Source organism: Myotis brandtii, unplaced genomic scaffold (assembly GCF_000412655.1).
Source record: "Myotis brandtii unplaced genomic scaffold, ASM41265v1 scaffold953, whole genome shotgun sequence".
NCBI classification, from domain to species: domain Eukaryota; kingdom Metazoa; phylum Chordata; class Mammalia; order Chiroptera; family Vespertilionidae; genus Myotis; species Myotis brandtii.
This window is the reverse complement of record NW_005371933.1, coordinates 12,601-23,577: the sequence shown is the minus strand read 5'-3', so window position 1 is coordinate 23,577 and position 10,977 is coordinate 12,601. Positions and strand designations below refer to the sequence as shown.

At 42.7% G+C, this 10,977-nt stretch overlaps 1 pseudogene; it reads left to right on the top strand.

Moving 5' to 3' along the window:
* Positions 1-1,756: 1,756 nt before the first annotated feature.
* LOC102239914 lies at positions 1,757-2,345 on the top strand (annotated as a pseudogene).
* The last annotated feature ends 8,632 nt before the right edge of the window (positions 2,346-10,977 follow it).

Here is a 10,977-nt window from a genome sequence, read left to right as displayed (position 1 = left end):
AAGAACTTTTGGCATTTGACCCACACCTAGCTCAGAAGACAGTTTGTGAGCCCAACTGATCATACTGCAATGAGGTAAGTAGTCCAGGGGAAGCTAGAACCGGGTGTTGTGGAAATAAGGAGGAACTTGTCGGTCCTGGCTGGGGAGTGGGGTGGGAGTTGGGGGTAGGGTAGAAGCCCCAGGGAGCAGATGAAATAATTAAGTTGTATGGGTCTTAAATTTTACTAGGAAAAAAGAAGAGAAAGCAACACAGCCACTTCACCTGTCCCTTCCTTTTTGTCACAGAATGTGCATCTGGTGCTGCATAAAGAGCACTGGACTTGGCATCTCCGATCAACCACCTGGGTCCCAGCTTCTGGCTCTTCCATGGCACGCTTTACTGTAAGACCTCAAAAAAGTCTATCTGTCTAGTCACTGTTTTGTCACCAGTGAAGTGAACTCTAAGGTCCCTACTATGTCAAAAATTGTCTCATTATTTGATTTCCCTTTTCTCAAATTGTCTTCTCTTTCCCAGTCTGATTTTTTAAAAATGTATTTTAGCAAGAGGAAGGGGAGGGGGGCAGAGAGAGAGAGAGAAAGTTTTTCATGGCACAGACCCTGCTACCCTCAATTCCTCATAGGTGTTGCTGAGAGCAGTCCCATAGACCTGCACACAGATTGTTTTCCCATTGAACAAACATTGCTATTTTGTAGGGTTGGATATCCATCACAGCAGCCTTGCTACCAAGGCAAAATACACCCAACAGCCAAAGTAGGATGCCTAAAGAGGAAAGCACAGAAGCACAGAGGGTGGAGAGAAGAAGTGGGAACTTACACTGTCTTGTCTCCAGGAAATATTAAATCCATAGGGAGTGTCTCAAGAACAGGTGAACAAATGGGTACTGCACACGTATCTCTACAGCATTTACGTTGTAATCTCAACATGAGGTCATTTGCATGGAAGGTCTGAGACCTCCATTATGAAATCACGATAGTTCTAGAGCTTGGATATCTTAGTGCCAAAATTTGTTTGGTTTAGCAATGATCCAACTAAATCATTGCTCCTTGCCAAACAGATAAATGTCTAAAATGTTCAAAATTTCTGTTGTCATGAGTCCATTGAAAAGTTTACCTTGAATAGTTTGTTTCCAATGTGACTTTTATATATTGATCAGAGCCATGCTAAACTGTCTTAATTGAACAATTTATCCTTAGATTACCCTGAGGTTTTATTGTATCTCGCGATAATGACAGTTTTTGTTTCTTCCTTTCAGTATTCATAGCTTTACATTTCTTGTCTACTGAACTATTAAGACCTCCAGTGTAATAATGAATTGTAGCGTGGTGATAGCAGGCATCTTGATCTTTAAGAAAAATCCTTTTATCGTTGCCCTATTTCAGTGATGGCGAACCTTTTGAGCTCGGCGTGTCAGCATTTTGAAAAACCCTAACTTAACTCTGGTGCCATGTCACATATAGAAATTTTTTTATATTTGCAACCATAGTAAAACAAAGACTTATATTTTTGATATTTATTTTATATATTTAAATGCCATTTAACAAAGAAAAATCAACCAACAAAATGAGTTCGTGTGTCACCTCTGACACGCGTGTCATAGGTTCGCCTTCACTGCCCTATTTGGTATGATGCACACTTAAGTTTTCATGTGTGCCTTTTACCGGGTGAAGAATGCTTCTTCCTATTCCTAATTTGCTAAGGAGGCTTAGTCTGAATATAAATGTTGAATTTATCTAATTACGTTGCAGCCAAAGAGAAATGTGTTTTGGTTTTGTTGTTTACAAGAATAAACCTCTAGCTTTTAGGAGTGGCCTTGGGCGCTGCCTGCCCACCTCCAAGGGTCTCAGCTGCCCCTCTATCATATGCGCATCTTGGCACCTAACCATGTTGTTGCCAAGTCCAGCTTCTGGTACTTTGTGTCTCAAAGTAAAGAAGATGAAGAAATCTTCAGGGGAAATCATCTACTGTGGCCAGGTGTTGGAGCAATGTCCCCTTGGGCTGAAGAACTTTGACATCTGGCTGCGCTACGACTCCCACAGTGACACCTGCAACATGTACCGGGAGTACCAGGACCTGACCACCCAGTGCTATGGAGACATGGGGGCCTGGCACCCTGACCACGCCCACTCAATCCAGATCCTGAAGGTGGAGGAGATCGTGGCCAGTAAGTGCCACCCACTGGCGGTCAAGCAGTTTCACGACTCCAAGATCAAGTTCCCCCTGCCCCACCGCATCTAGTCGCTAGCACCAGCCACACTTCACCACCAAGAGGCCCAGCACCTTCTTTTAGCTGCAGGGCCTCCCTGTCCCCTGGTCTGCCCAAATAAATTGCTTTGGAAAATCAAAAGAAAAAAAGAATAAACCTCTACGTCTGAAACATGCCCAAAGTGGCCTCTGTTTGAGAGGAATACCCAATGGGTCATCTAAGATTATATAAAATTTCCATTGATTAAGATATTAAAACCTTTTATTATGTTCCCCTTCAAGCCGGCAACTAAGTTGGCCAATTACTGGTTATTGTAACTTGGCTTCTCTTAAACAGCCTCTAACTCCAAGGGCATACCTTGGTGCAAAATTAAAACCATGAGTATATTGCATTTCTGAGGGGTTGGTCTAAGGAAACATTCAGTTCAGAGGCATAGGACAGACGAATTCAGTGCCCAAGCATCTAGGAAGCACAGAGCTGTATTATTTGCTCTGGCAGCATACATCTTCCCCACCCCAGCCCCACTGTACCCATATTAAAGGTGGAAGGCCTGACGATGTGGAAAGGGGGTAAGGGAAGGAGGAATAGAAAACAAGAAGGCAATAGCGGTAATAAGATCCCCTAGTGGCAGCGCACAGCAACACCAAACATCCAAGTGCAGTTAGTGTTGTCTGTCTCTGAGCCCATGGAGACATTGCTATAATCTTAAGGTCAAATTCTGTATGTAAGAATGCATTTATTAGTATACAGTTTTTTTTACTGTACACTAATATTCAGTGAAATATTTACTTTTACTCTATGTAGGAGTGTGAAGTAAGTATTCTTTCATATTTTCTTGCTGTATGTTTTGTGCCAAGTTTGTACTGACTCCTTTGGCTACTGTATAGAAAATTGTTCTATGTATTCTGTTTTGCTAGTTATTTGTATTAGTTTTTATAAAAATTTATTTGTATTAAAATTTATTTCACGTTATGATTTACTTTTGGTTTCCAGGATTTGATGGAAGATCATATTTAAAGCTATTTACTAGTATATAGTGTTCCATGTGTATGGGATTTCATTTACCAGTAAATTTTTGTTCTGTAACTTAGTACCAAAAGTCACTAATACTAATATACTCCCTTTTAACTATATTATTTTATATCATTAAAAGTTAGTAGAATATTGTCTCATAGCCATAACCAATGATTTTTCATCTGGACTCCTGTGTATAGTATACTGCATCTACAGAACGACTTTAAAAATCTCTTTAAAACAAGCAAGATGAAAACTATTTCAATTTTTTCCTTCACATTTCCCTCCTCCCCCAGATTCCCAGACTTCCTTGTAAAACTGGCATGTCTTATCTGCCAGTAAATACTATATATCTTTTATTGGATGCCAACTGCATATTTTGGCCTTCACACCCTTATGAATTATATAAGTGGAGCTTGCACAGCATTCTGGGGAAGTGTTTGTTTTGGTCGGGGCCAGTCCCTGGAAGCCAGGAGCTCAAGCCAGTGGGCACGAGCAAAACCCTGTGGTCTCCTGAACCCCATCCATCAGCACCTCCGCAGTGGACTACAAACCTGCAGGAGAAAGGACACAGAGATCTGGGTAGTGTTTATTTTTAGTGTCAAGGGATGACATCACTGCCCGAGATTATGACTTTGGACAAGCTGGTGGGTGGGCTTGAATTTACAGCACAGAAAGGTCAAACCTTGGTTAACAGGCCACATTATTAGTGCACAGAGAACATTATATGCATGTTTTTAAAGTAGGAAATATTAACACTTTTATGAGCTTCATGTAAACTGGACGGTGTTCAAGTCCAAAAAGTACTTTATATAAAACTTACATGCTATGTTTGGCCAATTTTTTTTTCTAATTCTTGTGATAACAATCTCAACTCCTCTCTCTCTCTCTCTCTCTGCTCCTTTCTCTCTCTCTCTCTCTCTCTCTCTCTCTCCAGTGGGTTGGCAAAGGCTCTTGCTTAATTAAAATCAATGAATTGGGGTTTGGCCAATTCCCTTTTTTTATGCCCATGGGCTCTAAATAGTCAGTTTGGAGCTCACATTTATAAGAGCACAGATAAAACATAGCTTGGAAATGTCTAGTAGGTACCACAAGGTGAGTCAGTGAAGATCAGTCTCCACATAGGTGTGTATATGGGGCGGGCTAGGGAGACCAGGGCAGGAGTTTTTTGGGTCATCAAGACCAGGGCTTTACTGAGCCAGATTCTCCCCCCATTGAGTACATTCTCAAAGTAAACTGGTTGTTATGGAAACCAATGACCTTCTTCAGGACCACAAAAGGGCCCATTAAAGTTATTGTCTTAAAATTGGGAAAACATAATACAGTTTTCATGGCAAGTTACCATTGCAGGTTAATCCCTAAGCTTGAATGAATGGCATTTGGGACTTTGCTGTGGAAAACAGAGATTAACTATGGGCTTTGTACCATGTTTGTCTGAGAGTCTGAGAGCACCACCACTGGATGGCAGTAAAAATCCTTGAATTGCCCTCTATCCCCCCCCCCCCCCCCCCCTCATTAGCTAGTCCTTCTTGTCCACTTTAAAATGCCATGCTTTTAGAGTTAACTTTTACCAGAATACCTTAATGTGACATGCATATGCCATGTTAAACTCAAGTTCAAAAAACGATAAAAGAAGGAAAGACAATTATATGTATTATAGTCATATAATTGCTAAGATAAAGAAATTTGGATGACCACAAAAGCTAGGCAGTTTCCCCATTAGTTAAGGTCAATACTCAGTCACTATGTCATTTTAAAATCAAATTAGGTCCAAAGTGAAGATATATTGATTACACGAGGTCTCAGGGGGACTTTAGACTTCTAAAATCTAGGGAGAATAATGGTCTCAAAATTAGGACACAGGTATTATCTTTTCATTGGTTACTTTCCTAATTGAATAAAAGGTTACACTTTTCCAGTGTGGACTTTCAAAAGAAGACTCAAAGGCACTCAAAATTCTCCATATTCAAAAGTGAACTCATTATCTTAACTTCAAGGTTACTCACTCATTTATTCAACAAATATGTATTGAACACCTACAGATTGGGGCTAAGCTTTGGGAATATAAGAGTATCCAGTTCAGATAAGTTTCCTGCTTCCATGGAGCTCAGATGTTCCCTGCCTCATCTACTAGTAGTCGTCCAACCCAGAATCTGAAGGTCACCCTTCCTTCCTCCCCAACATCTCACACAGCCAATCAATAGCAAATATTATTGATTCCATATCCTAAATATCAATGGATTCCCTCCACATCTCATCTTTCTCATTTCTACTTCTCTGGTCCAAGTCATCTTCCTATTGCTACAACCTTTTCTAACTGGTCTTCCTGCTCCTGCTCTTGCCTCCCTCCAACCCACTCTCCACTGAGTAGCTAGAGTGATGTTTCAAAAGTATAAACCTGATCAAGTCACTCCCCTGTATAGAAGCATTCAGTGGCCTTCCATTGCCTTCCAGATAAATTTCAGTATGTCCCCTGCTTACCTCCTCAGATTCATCTCATGCCATGTTTCCCTTTGCTACCTGCACTCAAGTCACCAGTCACCCAGTGACAATAAACTTCTTTTAATTCCATGACTTTAACTCACTCTTGCTTCCTTTGGGACTTCCCCACAATGTCCTTTTGCTTGGAATACTCCCCTAGTTCCTCCCATCAATACTCCTTGGTCTAAATGCTCCTTCAGATGTCAACTGAACTGTCACTTTCCCAAGGATACCTTCTTTGACCCAGTTAACTAGGGTGGGCCCTCTTTGTGTGCTTTCTCTTAGTACGTGGTATTTCCTCTCTCATAACACTCATCACACTATATTGAAATTACTTGTTTAATGTTGACCTTTCCCATAATAGGTATTACCAGGTTGTCAAGTCTGGGGAGTTGAAAAGAAAAACACTGATGCTGGTACCCTAGTAATTGAATCAGAATCACTGAAAATGGGATGAAGTCTGGTAGTTTTATTTTTGTAATTTTTTATTTTGATTCAAACTTACAGAAAAGTTTCAAGAAAAATATAAATAATTCTCTCATACCTTTTACTCATATTTACCAATTGTTTACATTTTGCCCTATTTTCTTCTTTCCCTGATCCTCCACCTGTCCATGGACATTTTTTTCTAAATCATTACCAATTGTTTACATTTTGCCCTATTTTCTTCTTTCTCTCTCTGATCCTCCACCTGTCCATGTACATTTTTTTCTAAATCGTATCAGATTAAATGTGCCTTTACTCCTATTTACTTCCGTGTGTGTTTCCTCAAAACAAGTATACTCTCTTATATTAACACAATATGTGGTGAAAAATCAGGAAATGTAACACTGATATGATCCTAGTATCTAATCGAGAGTTCATATTCAAATGTTATCAGGTGTCCTACTAATGTTCATGTAAAAGTATGGGTTTTCAGGAAAGAGTCTCTGGGATGGAGATTGGTGTGCAGGAATTTTTACCGGGAGCTGTATCAGGATCAACACTGTGGAAAGGAAGATAAGGAAGCAGCCAGTATTGGACAGAGGAAGAAATTGGGCTGTGGTGTTGTCTCGACAAAGACTAAGCCAACCCTTTGTGGACCTTGAAGCTGTGATGGCCTTTTAATGCTATCTTGAGATAAAATGAGGGTTCTGGGTCTTTATATTATACACTGAACAGTTATTAGATCTGAGCTGCCCTGGAGAAGGAGGCATGACTTTGTGCAAGGTAGAACTTTCCAGCCAACGGTAATTTCTGAGGGATGTCCTCCAATAGCTCCCTCAATAACTGGAGGAATAAGTCCTTCAGTCTTAAAGGGGTCAGAGTGGCACATCACAGCTTCCACTGTGGTCCACCATTTCTATTACTCAGATCTACTTCTCCATGTAAATTCTGGGAAGAGTTCCTCCAAGATCCTGTGGTACCTCTTTTCCTGGGGGAGAGGGGAAAGAAGGTTAGTAGGATAAATTACAACACCAGCTGTAAGCACTTAGTCTACAAGTGATATTCACGATCTACTGCAGTGATGGTGAACCTTTTGAGCGCAGCGTGTCAGCATTTTGAAAAACCCTAACTTAACTCTGGTGCCGTGTCACATATAGAAATTTTTTTATATTTGCAACCATAGTAAAACAAAGACTTATATTTTTGATATTTATTTTATATATTTAAATGCCATTTAACAAAGAAAAATCAACCAAAAATTAGTTTGTGTGTCACCTCTGACACACGTATCATAGGTTCGCCATCACTGATCTACTGGGTAAATGGCTAACCTATTGGCATGACCCAGATCTTGATTCCTGAGGTCTCTGAGCTCTTGGTCTCCATGCCCTTCTTACGCATGACTGTTGTGTTTGTTCATGTATCATTAAGATGAGCAACGGAATGTCAAGAGGTAACCCAGGGGATCACCAAGAGGTCACCACATTCTTCTCTGTCCCATGTAGCGGCAGATCTCCTTGTTCTGATGATCAGCATCCTCACTGCTAGCTGGTGGGTGGGTGGCAGCTTCGGAACCCCATATGAGCATCTTTTTTCTTGGACCACTCCAGCCATTGTTGCAAGTTTTGGGTTTCCCGGGAAGCCAATTCTGAGATGGAGATCAGCACACAGGTATTACATTGGGGAGAGTTCTTTAGAACAATGTCTATAGAAGGGAAGGGAAGGAAGCAATATTGGGTAGAAGAAGAAAATGGGTTATGATACAATCTCAACAGACCCTCCATCTCATTACAGTTCTGCTACTTAAAGTTTTTTAAAAAAAAAACAAAAAACTAACCACATCAGTGACATCAAGTAGTACAGTGTGCACTTCCAGCATCAGTTTCTCTGCTGCATTTATGAAATATTGGATCAACACCCCAGAGATGAATATCCAGTCAAGGTTTCCTGCAATCCTTCCTATTATTTCTCTGCAAAAATACCTTTTTTTTCTTTTGAATTCAGTGGTTACACTTCAACAGTTTTCCCATAAACATATTGTTTCCTGTTTATGAAAGCATTTATCTTTGTATTTTAGGATTTTTTAATGACTCACAAAAAAAGCAGATCTTCAGAAATGTAACTATTAAAATTGAATCCAACAAGTATTGTAAGCTGAGACTTATTACAAAATTTGCACTTTCACCCAAATTCGTGACCAATACTGAGCAATCTTTCCTAATATTTGTTTCTTCACATCTTCAGCAATGTTTTCTATGTGACTTCCCAAAAAAACTTGCTGAAAAAGGAATGCCTCTTAGTTTGTTAGTCTTTGTGTTACAATTATTCCAACCAATTTTTTTTTTTTTACTATTGCAGGAAGAACCAGAGACCTGTGGCTTTTGTCCTTAATGGTAAAGTGAGAAACCTCAAAAGAAGGTCCTAAGTAATTATCAGTAGGTTTTGTGAGATTTGTTAAGAACTGGGTTTATTCCACATAGCTCTAAATATCTCTGAGAAACTGCTGGAGTTTGTCTTCCTGTTCTGATGCTTAGCTTTTAAATGCCTTGCTGATTATGGGACTTGGTTTATTACTAGTTAACATCTCAAGACACAATATGCTAGCCAACTATGTGAATTTTATCACTCATGACAGCAGATGTAAATCCATGTTTCAAATGGTCTTGATGATTTTCGGTTTGGAGGGACTATTGTTTGCGGGTCTAATGATATCATCAGCTCCTAATGTGGCCGATGAAGAGTGTGGTCAGAGTAGAACAGTTTGCTCTGCCATTTTCCTCAGGTTTATTTTGCTATTATCTTTCTTTCACTTGCTACTTTTGTGCAGACATCTTTTAAAGTCGTTTTTCAGTATGTGTGCTAACCTAATTAAAATGAGATATTATCTAAATCTGCTTCCTGGGTACACATGAATAGAAATGTCGGAAGTCTTGCTAGAAGCAATCGAATGACAGAGGCAGCACTCTCATCCCCTCTGCACTTTTTGCTCCGTGGGATACCTTCAAAACCCTGAGCAATTAGCAAGCTCCAACGGATACAAAATGGATAACAAGGTTAAAAAGTAGGGGCTCCTACGTCTCCCCAGTCTGAACTTGTGCAAGGGGTGTTTTGGGCCTCTGCACAATTTTGCCTTTGCCCCGATTAATGTTACCTCCCATCATTTGTCCCTTCACTTTAGCCTGTCAAGGTCTTCTGAGAGTCCGATTCTATCATCCAATATGGTTGCTGCCTCATTCACGTTTGCATCCCTCCATCTTTATTTAAGATGTTAGTATAAATGTTAAGAAACTTTTTAAGACAAAAACAAGACAACACAAGAAAACAACTTCCCTTTGCCCCAGTTATGCTCAGCCCCTCATGGGACTGACAATGGCAGGACGGTTTAGTCTGTAGTCCCGGCAGGGTTTCCTGCCAGGGGACTTGTGTGTTTCGGAATCAAGCAACATGAGTCAACAGCTCTTGGGATCTTTGTTCTCGAATTCCTCCCTCAGATCAGAACCGGTGTTTAGAATTCCTCCCCCGTGTTCCTAATCACCGGCACCCGGATTTCTCAGTTGCTCCCGACCCCCTTCTAGGACAGACACTTGAATAAGAAATTTAAAAAGTATTTTGCAGAGTTACCTTTTACTGATCTGCCTCCTACACACACACACACACACACACACACACACACACGTCTTCATCTTATTCACTGAGATGCCCCAGATTGTGAAGCCAGCAGGAGAAGGAAGAAGGGAAGGTTCTGGGATGACACCAGGTTTCTGGGCTTGGTGGCTGCGCTGAGGGAAGCGAGTGCTTCCTGCCTACTTTCCATGGCGAAAAACGATGTCCAGAGTAGAAAAGGCAGCGTGACTGTGAGGCTCTCTCAGCCCTGGGGGAGTTTTGGGGGGGGGGGCAGATTCCTAATGTCCACCAGTGTGTGCAGTGGTGGGGACACTGCCAGGCAGCTGGGGAGGACCACCTCGGGGCAGGTCTGCTCAGGGGTGGGCTTGCATGTATATGAGCATGTGCACGCGTGTGTGTGCGTGCTTGTGCATGAGTATCCTCCGCACACACATGCCATCAGGGAGGTGACTGAGGACCAGGTCCAGCCTGTCCTTTGGCTGGGAAGGCGGTGCCTGGAGAAGCCTGCCCAGGTCCCAGGTTGTCACAGTGTAGGGAGCCCGGGGCAGCCACAGGTCCCAACCCAGCCAGGCGGGCGCCCTTCCCACCAGTTACCAGCCTCCCTCAAGTCCTGGGCCCAGGCCTGGGAGCCAGGAGGCCCGCGCTGCGCAGCTGCTGGAGATGGAGATGGAGATGGCGATGGAGAAGGCCTGTCCGGCCCACCACGCGCTCAGGTGTGCCCAGTTTCTTACCTCCGAGGGGCTGCTTCACTGCCAATCATCGCCCTTTCTCCCCGGAAGGGGAGGGACCCCTGTGGTGCGGCAGCCGGACAGCACAGGGACCTGACAAAGAGGCGGTTCCTTCTGAAATGAAATGTGGCTGCGGGAGCCCACGGGCTGGAATCCCTGACAGTCCCCAGCTCCATCGGGCAAACAGGAAGGTGCCGTGTGGGCGGGAAGGGTGTGGGGATGCGAGGCGCAGCGGGGACGCCAAGAGGGAATGAGCCGCTCCCAGCCCTTAGCCGCCTCGGAAAAGGACAAATGGTCCCACAGGTAATGTCCAGTGTGGGCTCTCCTAGAGCCGGCGGGATGCAGGGGAGGGTGTTTGCAGCCCAGGACAGAGACGCCAGCTCTCAAAAGTGGTTGGCAATTCTCTCGTTTACTGATGGGATCACTCCGCGGAGAGAGGGCGGTGGGTGGCGGCCACTGATCACCCACTGCAGGGTGGGTGGGTGGCAGCCACTGTGGGG